The sequence below is a fragment of the Accipiter gentilis genome, chromosome 8, assembly GCF_929443795.1.
Source record: "Accipiter gentilis chromosome 8, bAccGen1.1, whole genome shotgun sequence".
Lineage (NCBI taxonomy): Eukaryota > Metazoa > Chordata > Aves > Accipitriformes > Accipitridae > Astur > Astur gentilis.
The window spans coordinates 44559230-44571375 of record NC_064887.1 but is presented as its reverse complement, the minus strand read 5'-3'; the positions used below and the strand labels follow the sequence as shown (position 1 = coordinate 44571375).

General features: G+C 51.3%; 1 long non-coding RNA gene across 14 annotated transcripts in view; it reads right to left on the bottom strand.

Moving 5' to 3' along the window:
* The window catches only part of LOC126041662 (uncharacterized), a 45759-nt gene extending 37685 nt beyond the window's left edge, over positions 1–8074 (bottom strand). For 5 of the 14 annotated variants that reach the window (XR_007506950.1, XR_007506948.1, XR_007506943.1 and 2 more), the window contains exons 1-2: positions 7937–8074; positions 4239–4641 (exon numbers count right to left, since the gene is read on the bottom strand). This is a non-coding gene — a long non-coding RNA (uncharacterized LOC126041662). Of the gene's footprint in view, positions 1–2752; positions 2800–3606; positions 3670–4238; positions 4642–7936 lie in introns of all 14 variants that reach the window. The other 9 variants (XR_007506936.1, XR_007506939.1, XR_007506945.1 and 6 more) reach the window with 3 other exon arrangements.
* Between the last annotated feature and the right edge of the window lie 4072 nt (positions 8075–12146).

The following is a 12146-nucleotide window of genomic DNA, read 5'->3' as shown; positions in this document are numbered from 1 at the left end:
GGCGGACCGGGAGCCTGCCGCGGCGGCCGCTTCGCAGCTTCCCGTGCGGCCAGCGGGCAGGAGGCACCCACCGACCCCGCTCCCTGCGCGCCGCTACGCTGCTCCCGGGGACCGCGCATGCGCGCCGGCCGTACGACGGCGTGCGAACGCCGGGCTGCAGTACCGCCCTTTGCCCACAAGGCGGCACCAGCGGCGGCGCTGCTGCGCACCTGTGCGGTGCCGGCGCTGCTGTTCCGCGCTTTGCGCGCGGAGCGCCCGCCGACACCGCGCCCGCGGGGCGGCAGCGGCGTTTCCTTACCGGGAGGGAGGAAGCAACGAGCGCGGCGGCACTTTCCCCCGGGGCCGCGCTGCCGGTACCGTCGGACCACGGGTGCCGTTACAAGGGCACCACCGCGCCTTTGCAGCCTCCGAGCTGTAGTACCGGATTTTGGGCGCCGGGCAGCAGCATCCCCGCCGTAACGATCCTCTTCCGAGCGTCAGCTGCGTGAGGGATGACTGACAGCTCGGCCCAGTAGAGACCAGCCGCAGGCGGCAACTCCTTACTGGGGGCACAGGGCTGACGTCGCCCTGCCCTTTCCCCACTCGCAGCCCGGGCAGTCCTCTTCATCGCCTCCCTTCCAAAAAGCACCCGAGCGGCTGGAGCGTTTACAGCAGTCAAGTGCAAAGAACAGACAATTCGGGCGGCCGCTTCTCTCCCTGCCCCCCCCCCACCCCATTATCTAGAGAGGAGAAGCAGCACAGGGAACCTGCAAATGGGGGGGCAGGGGGGGGAAGGAGGTGTCCCCTGGAGCAAGCCCCAGGGACTGCTGTATCCCTCTGCATGGGGCATCAGGGTTGCGGGAGCGACAGCAGCCAGTCAGCAGACGCTGGCGAGAGATTTACAACAAAAAATAACGCCTGGTTCAGGTGACAGCCTGAAGGCGGGCCACAAGAGACCCAAAGCTGCTTCGTGCCAGAGGGGCAGCTCTGTTCGGCAGGAAAGGCCGCGGCCCACCTGCAAGCGAGCGATACGCTGGCGACCCTGGGGCTCAGTCGGGGTGGGCACCTCCGTGCTATCGGAACGCTGCTCTCCTAATCCTGCACGCACGCAAGGCTTCTTGCGCGGGGCTTGTCTCTTACTGAAAAGACGCTGCACGGTGTTACTTACTGCCCTGCCCTCCGGCGTTCAAAGTAATCAGATGTGAAGCAGGGAAAGCAAAGAGGCCTGTCGGGATATTAGATGTCCTCAGCAGAGGACCATAGAGCCCTCGAGGTTCCATCTTTGCTCCCTACAGGAGCGTGGCTCTGCACCCCTTGCCGCTCCTGCCAGCAAGCGTCACAATTGCCCTTTGCCGCCTGCAACACGGCCCCAGTACTGCCGCTTACAGAGCAAGAGGCGCTCGCTATAAAGCGGGGATGAAGAACAAGGACGGCCCGTCGAGATGGCAGGAGGAACACAGAGAGCCTCCAGCATTAGCCAGGCAGGGCTTGCAACTCACCTGGCGTCATGGTTTAACGCCAGCCGGCAACAAAGGCCCACAGGACCGCTCACTCGCTCCCCCGCCCCCAGCGGGACGGGGAGACAATCGGAAGGGCAAAAGTGAGAAAACTCGTGGCTTGAAACGAAAACAGTTTAATCATTAAAAAGGAACAACAACAACCACTTGTAAGGAAAAGAAGAAGAAAAAATGACAGAGAACAGGGTGCAGGCAGCACACCAGGTGTCTGGAGCCTGACGGATGATGGGGGGTGGTGGTGTGGAATATGGAGGAGGGAAAGGAGGGAGGCAGGGCAGGAGATAGGAGAGCAGGGGGCGCAGGGGGAAACAACTCGTGTGGGTTAGAAACTCGCATGGGTGAAGGGGGCGGGCTGGAGCGGGGCGGGGGGGGGGCATATGGGGGAGACACGGACACAGGGGGTAGGGTATGTGTGGGTACAAAGGTGCACGCGGTGTACTAAAACAAGTTGTGCTGCTTCACAAAAACATGGTCCCACCTGAATTCAGTAGGGTTTCTTCTTCTCTTAAACATTAATCAGGCACTTAAAGGCTTCAGTAGACTTGTAAGTCCAAACCTCCGACAATTTACGTAGTCTTATCATTTCTGATATCCATGATATGTGAAAATAAATCTTTCAGTTTAATAGTTGTCACTGAGAAAGATACGTGTTAATCTAAACCACACAAGGGGAATAATATCATGTTCGCCATGTAGACTTTACTAAGAGCTTGAAATTAACTTCTCAGGATCTTTTAAGCTTCTAAGCATAAAATAATTAGTGTAGCTTACAGATGTGGAAGAGAAATATTTTGGTATCATAACCAAAGTAGCCTTCTCCTCTGTGAACTGCAACACAATCTGTAATATTGCATCAACACTTCAAAACCCACTCTGTCTCTCCTCTTTTCTCATCCAATGTTTTGTTTATTTCAAGAAATTCTTTCATTATCTATCCCATAAAATGAGAAATAGATTATTATGGAAGAGCTCCTAAGATAAAAAGTTAATGCATTAGACTAGCTGTGATATAAAAATTATTTGAGATATATTTATGTGTGACGTTCTGATGAATTATCTAGTTGTTTACAATTGCTAGGACTTCTCTCAGTAGTAAATCACCGGCAACGTGCATGAACACAAGAAACTATTCATGGGGCACATTCATCCTTTATGCAGTTAAATGAAGTTTTTAAATCACAAAAAGATTTGGCTGTTACACAGTCTGTGTAAATAACATGATAGTAACCCAAACCCCAAGACCATGTCTCTCCTACTTTGCTCTGTTTCAGAAGAATCTCAGCTTGCAAAGCAGATCGGTTTTCTGCAACACAGATAACCAGGGTTCACACAGTCAGACTTTTCATCAGTTAGAAGGCCACAGAAAGAATCATACAGAGACCAAGTATCTTTTCCTTAAACATGCTGTTTACAGACAGCTATGTTACCTCAAAGTGCTATGAAAGTTACTTTCTCTAAAACTATCTTCCATTTATTTTTCCTTTTTTTTTTTTTTTTTCTTCCCTGAAAACAATCTTATAGCTTAATCCTTATAGGATTTTTTTCAAGTTTTGCTTTTTTTCTAATAAGTATCAACACATGAAAACTCTAAATAGTTTCAGGAAGGTCAGTATTTGCTACAGTTGCACTTGATCCAACTTCCCACTTTTTTTTCCAACAAGCAAACCAGTTCACCCAAGTTTCTTTCAAGAAAGTACAGATTCTGCTCTGTCTGCTAACAAGCAGGCGAAGGAGCTGCTGCCAATTTGAAAACTATATAGGCTCTGCTATGCCCATTTTGAACTGGGGAAGAAAAATAGCCCTTCTTGTTTCAATATTTAGGTCCACTTTTTCTCATTTGCAAAGCAGATCCACTGCCTTGGGAGACTGACCAGAATTAGCTGGAACAAACATTATTTTTGCCTAGGATCTGTTTGTTAGTTGAGAAAACAGTCACTATGTCTCTATAATAATATTACACGATTTCATCAATACATTTCTGTCTCAAGGGGCCCAGTTGTATTTTATTTTCTAGTAACACATTATCTATCTAATTCCTGTCTCTGACTTAAGAGATGAGCAACATGCAATTTCTTCAATGTCTACTTATCACATGAGGAAGTCAACAAACCTCTTTTCACAGTTACAAGCAGTTTTCAAAGACGTGACAGTTCGCTCCGGTCATCAACTGACCCTGAACAAGTTGGAAAACATAAAAGGATCAATAAATGTGAGAAAGACCTTTGGTATGAGGGAACCCAGACAAACCCGGTGCAGCAGCTTTCTTCCCTATTGATTGGAAGAGAATGCTGTTTGGCTGCTGCTTCTACGGATAATCCACAAATTATTTGCTATTCTTCTTAGCCAAAGGGCTAAGGCAGTGCCATCAGCAACTTCATAATAAACCCTGAAACAAGAAGCAGATATTACAGCTCCAAGTCTGAGGAAACAGCATCAATGATCAAGACAGCTCTAACATGGAAGGCCTGGTAAGTGGCAGTGGTATAAGGCACTAGCAATTTATCAGGGCTCTCTTTCAAATGCTGGCATTTTCTGTGACTTGGATTTTGCCTATTGGTATGAGATCATTACATCACCAATCACACAAGTGTAGCTTTGTTAACTTTCAAAGAAAAGCTGCTAGACAATATACAACACAAAGTTAGACAAGCGAGGGAAGTACACAGGGATTTCACAGGCAATCTGGAATCGGGCACCCGACTTGAATTCCCGGCTTTGAAAACCTCTCTCCAAATGACTTACCATCTTTCACTGAGATCCAGCAGCAGCTCTCTCCTGTGCCTCATGCTCTTCTGTAGTCAGCCAAAGCCCACGGAGCTGCACTGTAAGCTTGAAGACCAGGATGCCAGCTTCATGTCCTATTTCTGTCACCTAGTTTTTATGTACCGTTTCTTGCTAATCAAAAGGCCCAGTGATTCCTCGTCACACATCACACTTGAGTTAGTACATCCAAGCATTATTTCTGCAGCGCTACATTTGCACGGATTAGCTGCTGAACCCTCCAGATGATGTACTGCTTTTCAAGAAGGGTGTAGTACAACTGGTGAGAATCTACAGTAAGTCCAAGAGGGTGCTCAACGACGTACAGAAGTCTGACTTCAAAGTATAAATTGAAAAACAGCTGCTTAACCTGGAAAGGGCAATACTGAAGAGAAATAACAATGTTTAAACTCTAAAAGTTAGCTATAAGGAAGAACTTTTGTGTACATTCACTGCACACAGGACACGGAATCATGGGGCTTAAATTACAACCTGAAAAACTTAGGCTATGTGGCAATCTTTGCAACAGTAGTAATAATTACAGGAAATATTTAAGAATAAATTAGGCAAGCATTTGTCAAGAATGGTACAGAAAGTTGATCATTCACCTCTAGAATGAGAGCAACACTAGACTATCTTTAAAGGTTCTTCTTTCCCCACTGCTGTCCCTCTCTGTATTTCTACCCTCAAACACAAGCATCATCCCCAGCTGTGCACTTACAATTATATCTGCACATGCACATGTCTAGATATGCAAATTTATTTCTTCGTTACACACAGTCGAAGGAGAGTACTCATAGGTAAGCCAATTTACATAAACAGCTTTTGAAAGTTAAACACCTCAGCTTCTTGCAAAACGTTAGCCCAACAGAACACCGGGAGCGGTATGTAAATCCTTATTCCAAAACTGTGTTCTCTTAAATCTTATGAAAACCATTTCTAATATAAAGCCTGACTTGTCTATTTTCTGACACTCCCCTTCTCTGTCATCAGGTACTTATTAGATAGTAAAACAACTGACGGGGCAAACACCATAACTAGCACAATAGCTGACTTCCGTAGCAGTTGCATATCATGTCTGAATAAATGTGAGTTTAGTAGGTACATAGGTAGATACACATTCATAAATGCACAAGAACTGAAAGGAGTAATCTGTAACTGGTAGACTAAGAACACTGCAATAGCATGCAATGTAAATCAACATGCACCTATAGGGAAGGGAAGTACAGAAACATTCTTCTGGATTTAAAAAAAAAAAAAAAAAAAACAACAAAACAAAACGCAGCAATGGTAGGAAAAGGTACTTGGAACGTGCCACTTTCAATCTACTGAAACAATGTCTGCAACAGCAGTAAGAACACTGGCAAACTACCTTCTCTGTTCCACAGGGCCTTGAAACCCATACGCATTGTCTGTTGCCAGTTGCCATTAGGAAACAAAGGCACTGCGATCAGTAGAAGTGTGTAGAACACCAAAAATGAAACTTTTGAATATGTCACATGCAAGATCCTCATTCTCCGTACAGTCTACAAGGTTACACAATTGTAAAATACTTTGTAAGAATGAGAATCCTGAAGTTTGCCTTGGATTACAAAAGTTTTAAAATTCCGTTTTGTTTTGAGGTTTTTTTCCAAGGGTTTTAGAAATAAAAGCATCTTGGTAAAGTGATTTTCACACACTGCACAGACACAAGCAGTGTTTCTCCCACTGCGAGAGGAGTATAAAAATACTCTTATCTAATATGTTAGACAAGAGTGACCAAGGTCACAGGAGAATCTGTACTTTTCCACTAATTACAAGGAACGGGCCAGGTGCTTTGTGCCTCCTATGCAGCTGGAGCATGCAGTTGCCTGGTAACTTGTTCTGAGCTATTGCATCTTAATCACATATACCTGTAGGAATACCAAGCTGACCGCTTAGGTTTATCAGCCAAAACAGTTTACAGCAACACAATAGTTCAGAGCAATTCAGGAAGTTTAACACTGAATTTAGGTATGTGCTTATATGGTTTGATGAACAGAACTTTTATAAATGAAAGGGAAACAACAGATGACTTTAGAGCATACAAAAGGTATAGTCTACAAACCAAATATCAATTATTAGCAATATTTACCTGTTCAAAGGGCATCATGTAACGTCTCAGACTCAACAAGCATAAACTGACAGACTGTTATGATTTGAAAATTTTAAAAAAGTTCTAATAGCGTGCCCAAAATGGAGGTGTTTCAGTGTTCAGGCTAGACTCGTTGTCTCCGGTAAATACATATCTTAATTCTAACACAGGATAAAAACTGATTTATAAATTTCCTCTCGTAAAAATGAAACTGTTCCAATCACCCTGTTCACTCCTATTTAAGATATTAAATAGCGCAAATAAGAAGTAACTTGAATCAATCCCTCCCACCCAGCTATAAACCAGGACCATATACAGTCCTTGCAGACTACACAAGATCCTGTCTCATTCCAGCCATATCATTAGCATAAGCTGTGCAAACCCATGCAAATCAACAGGTTTTTCAGGCATAAAAGCAGACTCCAACAGCAGTTAAGCCACTTCTTACAACTGACAATGTCATACTTCCATCACTGATTATAGCACAAGAACAAAAAAGAATGGGTCTTTATTGTCCTTCATGAACTTGAGGGGCTGCAAGAAACCAGTGAAGTTACAAGCCTGGATTCTGTAACGTCACTATCAGCATAATTTCCAGATCAAAGATCCAGCCTCCTGTTAAGATCATCAAACATAATTTTGAGGTCAGAGGACAAGTCATCACAACACTAGGTTAGGTAGAGTATAAAACCTTATCATCAGATTCTCAGCTAGTTTAAGTCAATGTATTCTGTGTGTTCCGCTGAAGTCAATGAAACTAAACACACTATCACAGAAAAGAGATATTTCAGTATGCCTCAGACCTGGAAAACTATCTTGAAAAATGCCCATAACTTTTAACACAAATTCTCTGCACTTCCCACGATCTCTCAACAGCGAGCAGTAGTAAGACCCTAACATTTACTTGCAACGTATTTCTTGCATAGCATTCATTTTTATTTTAATTTTAAAAGGGGCAACTAATAGATAAGATTTTTGCAGCTACTCACAAAAATCAATAAGCAAAGACATTTGTTCCAAGATTTAAATTACTTGTATAATTTAAAAAACCAGCAAAGCTCTGTAAAGTAAAATAGATACATTTACCTACTAATGTAGGAAACTACAGACAAACTTCAGGAAATGACCAAAGGTGCAGAGGATAGCCTAATAGGCTAAAGGCAGAAAAACAACAACAAAAAAACCCCACAGGAGTTCTACAGAAAAATGAGTGAGCAGCCCACAGCACTGGCAGACAACAGATTTTTTTATCCCCACTTCCTCCACCCCTTCTTCTTATCCCCCCCCCCCCCCTCCCCTTTTTTTTTAAAGGAAATAATTTTTCTATTGTGAAACACATTGTCAGTGATGCAGTTGAAGCCAAAAGTTTAAATGAGTTCAGGAGAGGATTAACCAAATTCTAAGACATGTGCCAACACAACTGCTATAGAAAGCATCTGCATCATGGTGAAATGCAAACAGCTACTCTGAGAACGACACATTATTATTCACTAAATTTGCCTTTTACCCTGTTGTATAGTTACTAATGTTGAAAAGACTCACTGCTGTGCAAGAAACTAAAACTTACAGCACTTCATGCTCGGAGAGAACTGTGGCCCACCAGCTCGTGGCTGTGAAGTCTTACAACTTAACACATTTCACGGCGTCCCTTCTTCGTGAAAAGACACACGCCACGCCGCCGTAAAGGGCAGCAACCGGTTTCCGACGAGCCAGACACACTGCCGGAAAGCGCGGCGTCTTTTCGTCGTGAAAAGAAACACGCCACGCTGCCGTAAAGGGCTGCAGGTGGTTTTCGACGTCCCCGCCGCACTGCCAGAAAGCGCGGCGTCCCATAGTCGTGAAACGGAGGGCGCCACACCGCCGTAAAGGGCGGCAAGCGGTTTTCGACGTACCCGCCACGCTGCCGGAAAGCGCGGCGTCTTTTCGTCGTGAAAAGAAAAACGCCACGCTGCCGTAAGGGCTGCAGGTGGTTTTCGACGTGCCCGCCACGCTGCCAGAAAGCGCGGCGTCCCATAGTCGTGAAACGGAGGGCGCCACACCGCCGTAAAGGGCGGCAAGCGGTTTTCGACGTGCCCGCCACGCTGCCGGAAAGCGCGGCGTCTTTTCGTCGTGAAAAGAAACACGCCACGCTGCCGTAAAGGGCTGCAGGTGGTTTTCGACGTCCCCGCCGCACTGCCAGAAAGCGCGGCGTCCCATAGTCGTGAAACGGAGGGCGCCACACCGCCGTAAAGGGCGGCAAGCGGTTTTCGACGTGCCCGCCACGCTGCCGGAAAGCGCGGCGTCCCATAGTCGTGAAACGGAGGGCGCCACACCGCCGTAAAGGGCGGCAAGCGGTTTTCGACGTGCCCGCCACGCTGCCAGAAAGCGCGGCGTCTTTTCGTCGTGAAAAGAAACACGCCACGCTGCCGTAAAGGGCTGCAGGTGGTTTTCGACGTCCCCGCCGCACTGCCAGAAAGCGCGGCGTCCCATAGTCGTGAAACGGAGGGCGCCACACCGCCGTAAAGGGCGGCAAGCGGTTTTCGACGTGCCCGCCACGCTGCCGGAAAGCGCGGCGTCTTTTCGTCGTGAAAAGAAACACGCCACGCTGCCGTAAAGGGCTGCAGGTGGTTTTCGACGTCCCCGCCGCACTGCCAGAAAGCGCGGCGTCCCATAGTCGTGAAACGGAGGGCGCCACACCGCCGTAAAGGGCGGCAAGCGGTTTTCGACGTGCCCGCCACGCTGCCGGAAAGCGCGGCGTCTTTTCGTCGTGAAAAGAAAAACGCCACGCTGCCGTAAGGGCTGCAGGTGGTTTTCGACGTCCCCGCCACACTGCCAGAAAGCGCGGCGTCCCATAGTCGTGAAACGGAGGGCGCCACACCGCCGTAAAGGGCGGCAAGCGGTTTTCGACGTGCCCGCCACGCTGCCGGAAAGCGCGGCGTCTTTTCGTCGTGAAAAGAAACACGCCACGCTGCCGTAAAGGGCTGCAGGTGGTTTTCGACGTCCCCGCCGCACTGCCAGAAAGCGCGGCGTCCCATAGTCGTGAAACGGAGGGCGCCACACCGCCGTAAAGGGCGGCAAGCGGTTTTCGACGTGCCCGCCACGCTGCCGGAAAGCGCGGCGTCTTTTCGTCGTGAAAAGAAACACGCAACGCTGCCGTAAAGGGCTGCAGGTGGTTTTCGACGTCCCCGCCGCACTGCCAGAAAGCGCGGCGTCCCATAGTCGTGAAACGGAGGGCGCCACACCGCCGTAAAGGGCGGCAAGCGGTTTTCGACGTGCCCGCCACGCTGCCGGAAAGCGCGGCGTCCCATAGTCGTGAAACGGAGGGCGCCACGCCGCCGTAAAGGGCGGCAAGCGGTTTTCGACGTGCCCGCCACGCTGCCGGAAAGCGCGGCGTCCCATAGTCGTGAAACGGAGGGCGCCACGCCGCCGTAAAGGGCGGCAAGCGGTTTTCGACGTGCCCGCCACGCTGCCGGAAAGCGCGGCGTCCCATAGTCGTGAAACGGAGGGCGCCACACCGCCGTAAAGGGCGGCAAGCGGTTTTCGACGTGCCCGCCACGCTGCCGGAAAGCGCGGCGTCCCATAGTCGTGAAACGGAGGGCGCCACGCCGCCGTAAAGGGCGGCAAGCGGTTTTCCTTCCCCGCGCCGCTGCTAACGGCACCCGCGTTAAGGGAGACTCGAGAACACCGTAGGGCCAGCTTGCCGCCCTCACGACAGGGCTCGGGGGCTGCCTGCGGCTGCAGCACAGGCTTCAGGGGAGGCGCTGCAGCTGGAGGCAGCCGCACGGGCCGAGCGGGGCCGGGGGAAGGCGCCGGGGAAGCTCCGGCGTCTCGGGGAGGCGCCCGCTGGCCGCGCCTGGGGGGTGCCCGCCTCCGTCCCCTCTTCCCTTCTGTCGGCTCTCGGGGACCTGCCCGGCGCTGCCCTGGCCCGGCTCGCCTCCGGCGGACCGGGAGCCTGCCGCGGCGGCCGCTTCGCAGCTTCCCGTGCGGCCAGCGGGCAGGAGGCACCCACCGACCCCGCTCCCTGCGCGCCGCTACGCTGCTCCCGGGGACCGCGCATGCGCGCCGGCCGTACGACGGCGTGCGAACGCCGGGCTGCAGTACCGCACTTTGCCCACAAGGCGGCACCAGCGGCGGCGCTGCTGCGCACCTGTGCGGTGCCGGCGCTGCTGTTCCGCGCTTTGCGCGCGGAGCGCCCGCCGACACCGCGCCCGCGGGGCGGCAGCGGCGTTTCCTTACCGGGAGGGAGGAAGCAACGAGCGCGGCGGCACTTTCCCCCGGGGCCGCGCTGCCGGTACCGTCGGACCACGGGTGCCGTTACAGGGGCACCACCGCGCCTTTGCAGCCTCCGAGCTGTAGTACCGGATTTTGGGCGCCGGGCAGCAGCATCCCCGCCGTAACGATCCTCTTCCGAGCGTCAGCTGCGTGAGGGATGACTGACAGCTCGGCCCAGTAGAGACCAGCCGCAGGCGGCAACTCCTTACTGGGGGCACAGGGCTGACGTCGCCCTGCCCTTTCCCCACTCGCAGCCCGGGCAGTCCTCTTCATCGCCTCCCTTCCAAAAAGCACCCGAGCGGCTGGAGCGTTTACAGCAGTCAAGTGCAAAGAACAGACAATTCGGGCGGCCGCTTCTCTCCCTGCCCCCCCCCCCCACCCCATTATCTAGAGAGGAGAAGCAGCACAGGGAACCTGCAAATGGGGGGGCAGGGGGGGGGAAGGAGGTGTCCCCTGGAGCAAGCCCCAGGGACTGCTGTATCCCTCTGCATGGGGCATCAGGGTTGCGGGAGCGACAGCAGCCAGTCAGCAGACGCTGGCGAGAGATTTACAACAAAAAATAACGCCTGGTTCAGGTGACAGCCTGAAGGCGGGCCACAAGAGACCCAAAGCTGCTTCGTGCCAGAGGGGCAGCTCTGTTCGGCAGGAAAGGCCGCGGCCCACCTGCAAGCGAGCGATACGCTGGCGACCCTGGGGCTCAGTCGGGGTGGGCACCTCCGTGCTATCGGAACGCTGCTCTCCTAATCCTGCACGCACGCAAGGCTTCTTGCGCGGGGCTTGTCTCTTACTGAAAAGACGCTGCACGGTGTTACTTACTGCCCTGCCCTCCGGCGTTCAACGTAATCAGATGTGAAGCAGGGAAAGCAAAGAGGCCTGTCGGGATATTAGATGTCCTCAGCAGAGGACCATAGAGCCCTCGAGGTTCCATCTTTGCTCCCTACAGGAGCGTGGCTCTGCACCCCTTGCCGCTCCTGCCAGCAAGCGTCACAGTTGCCCTTTGCCGCCTGCAACACGGCCCCAGTACTGCCGCTTACAGAGCAAGAGGCGCTCGCTATAAAGCGGCGATGAAGAACAAGGACGGCCCGTCGAGATGGCAGGAGGAACACAGAGAGCCTCCAGCATTAGCCAGGCAGGGCTTGCAACTCACCTGGCGTCATGGTTTAACGCCAGCCGGCAACAAAGGCCCACAGGACCGCTCACTCGCTCCCCCGCCCCCAGCGGGACGGGGAGACAATCGGAAGGGCAAAAGTGAGAAAACTCGTGGCTTGAAACGAAAACAGTTTAATCATTAAAAAGGAACAACAACAACCACTTGTAAGGAAAAGAAGAAGAAAAAATGACAGAGAACAGGGTGCAGGCAGCACACCAGGTGTCTGGAGCCTGACGGATGATGGGGGGTGGTGGTGTGGAATATGGAGGAGGGAAAGGAGGGAGGCAGGGCAGGAGATAGGAGAGCAGGGGGCGCAGGGGGAAACAACTCGCGTGGGTTAGAAACTCGCATGGGTGAAGGGGGCGGGCTGGAGCAA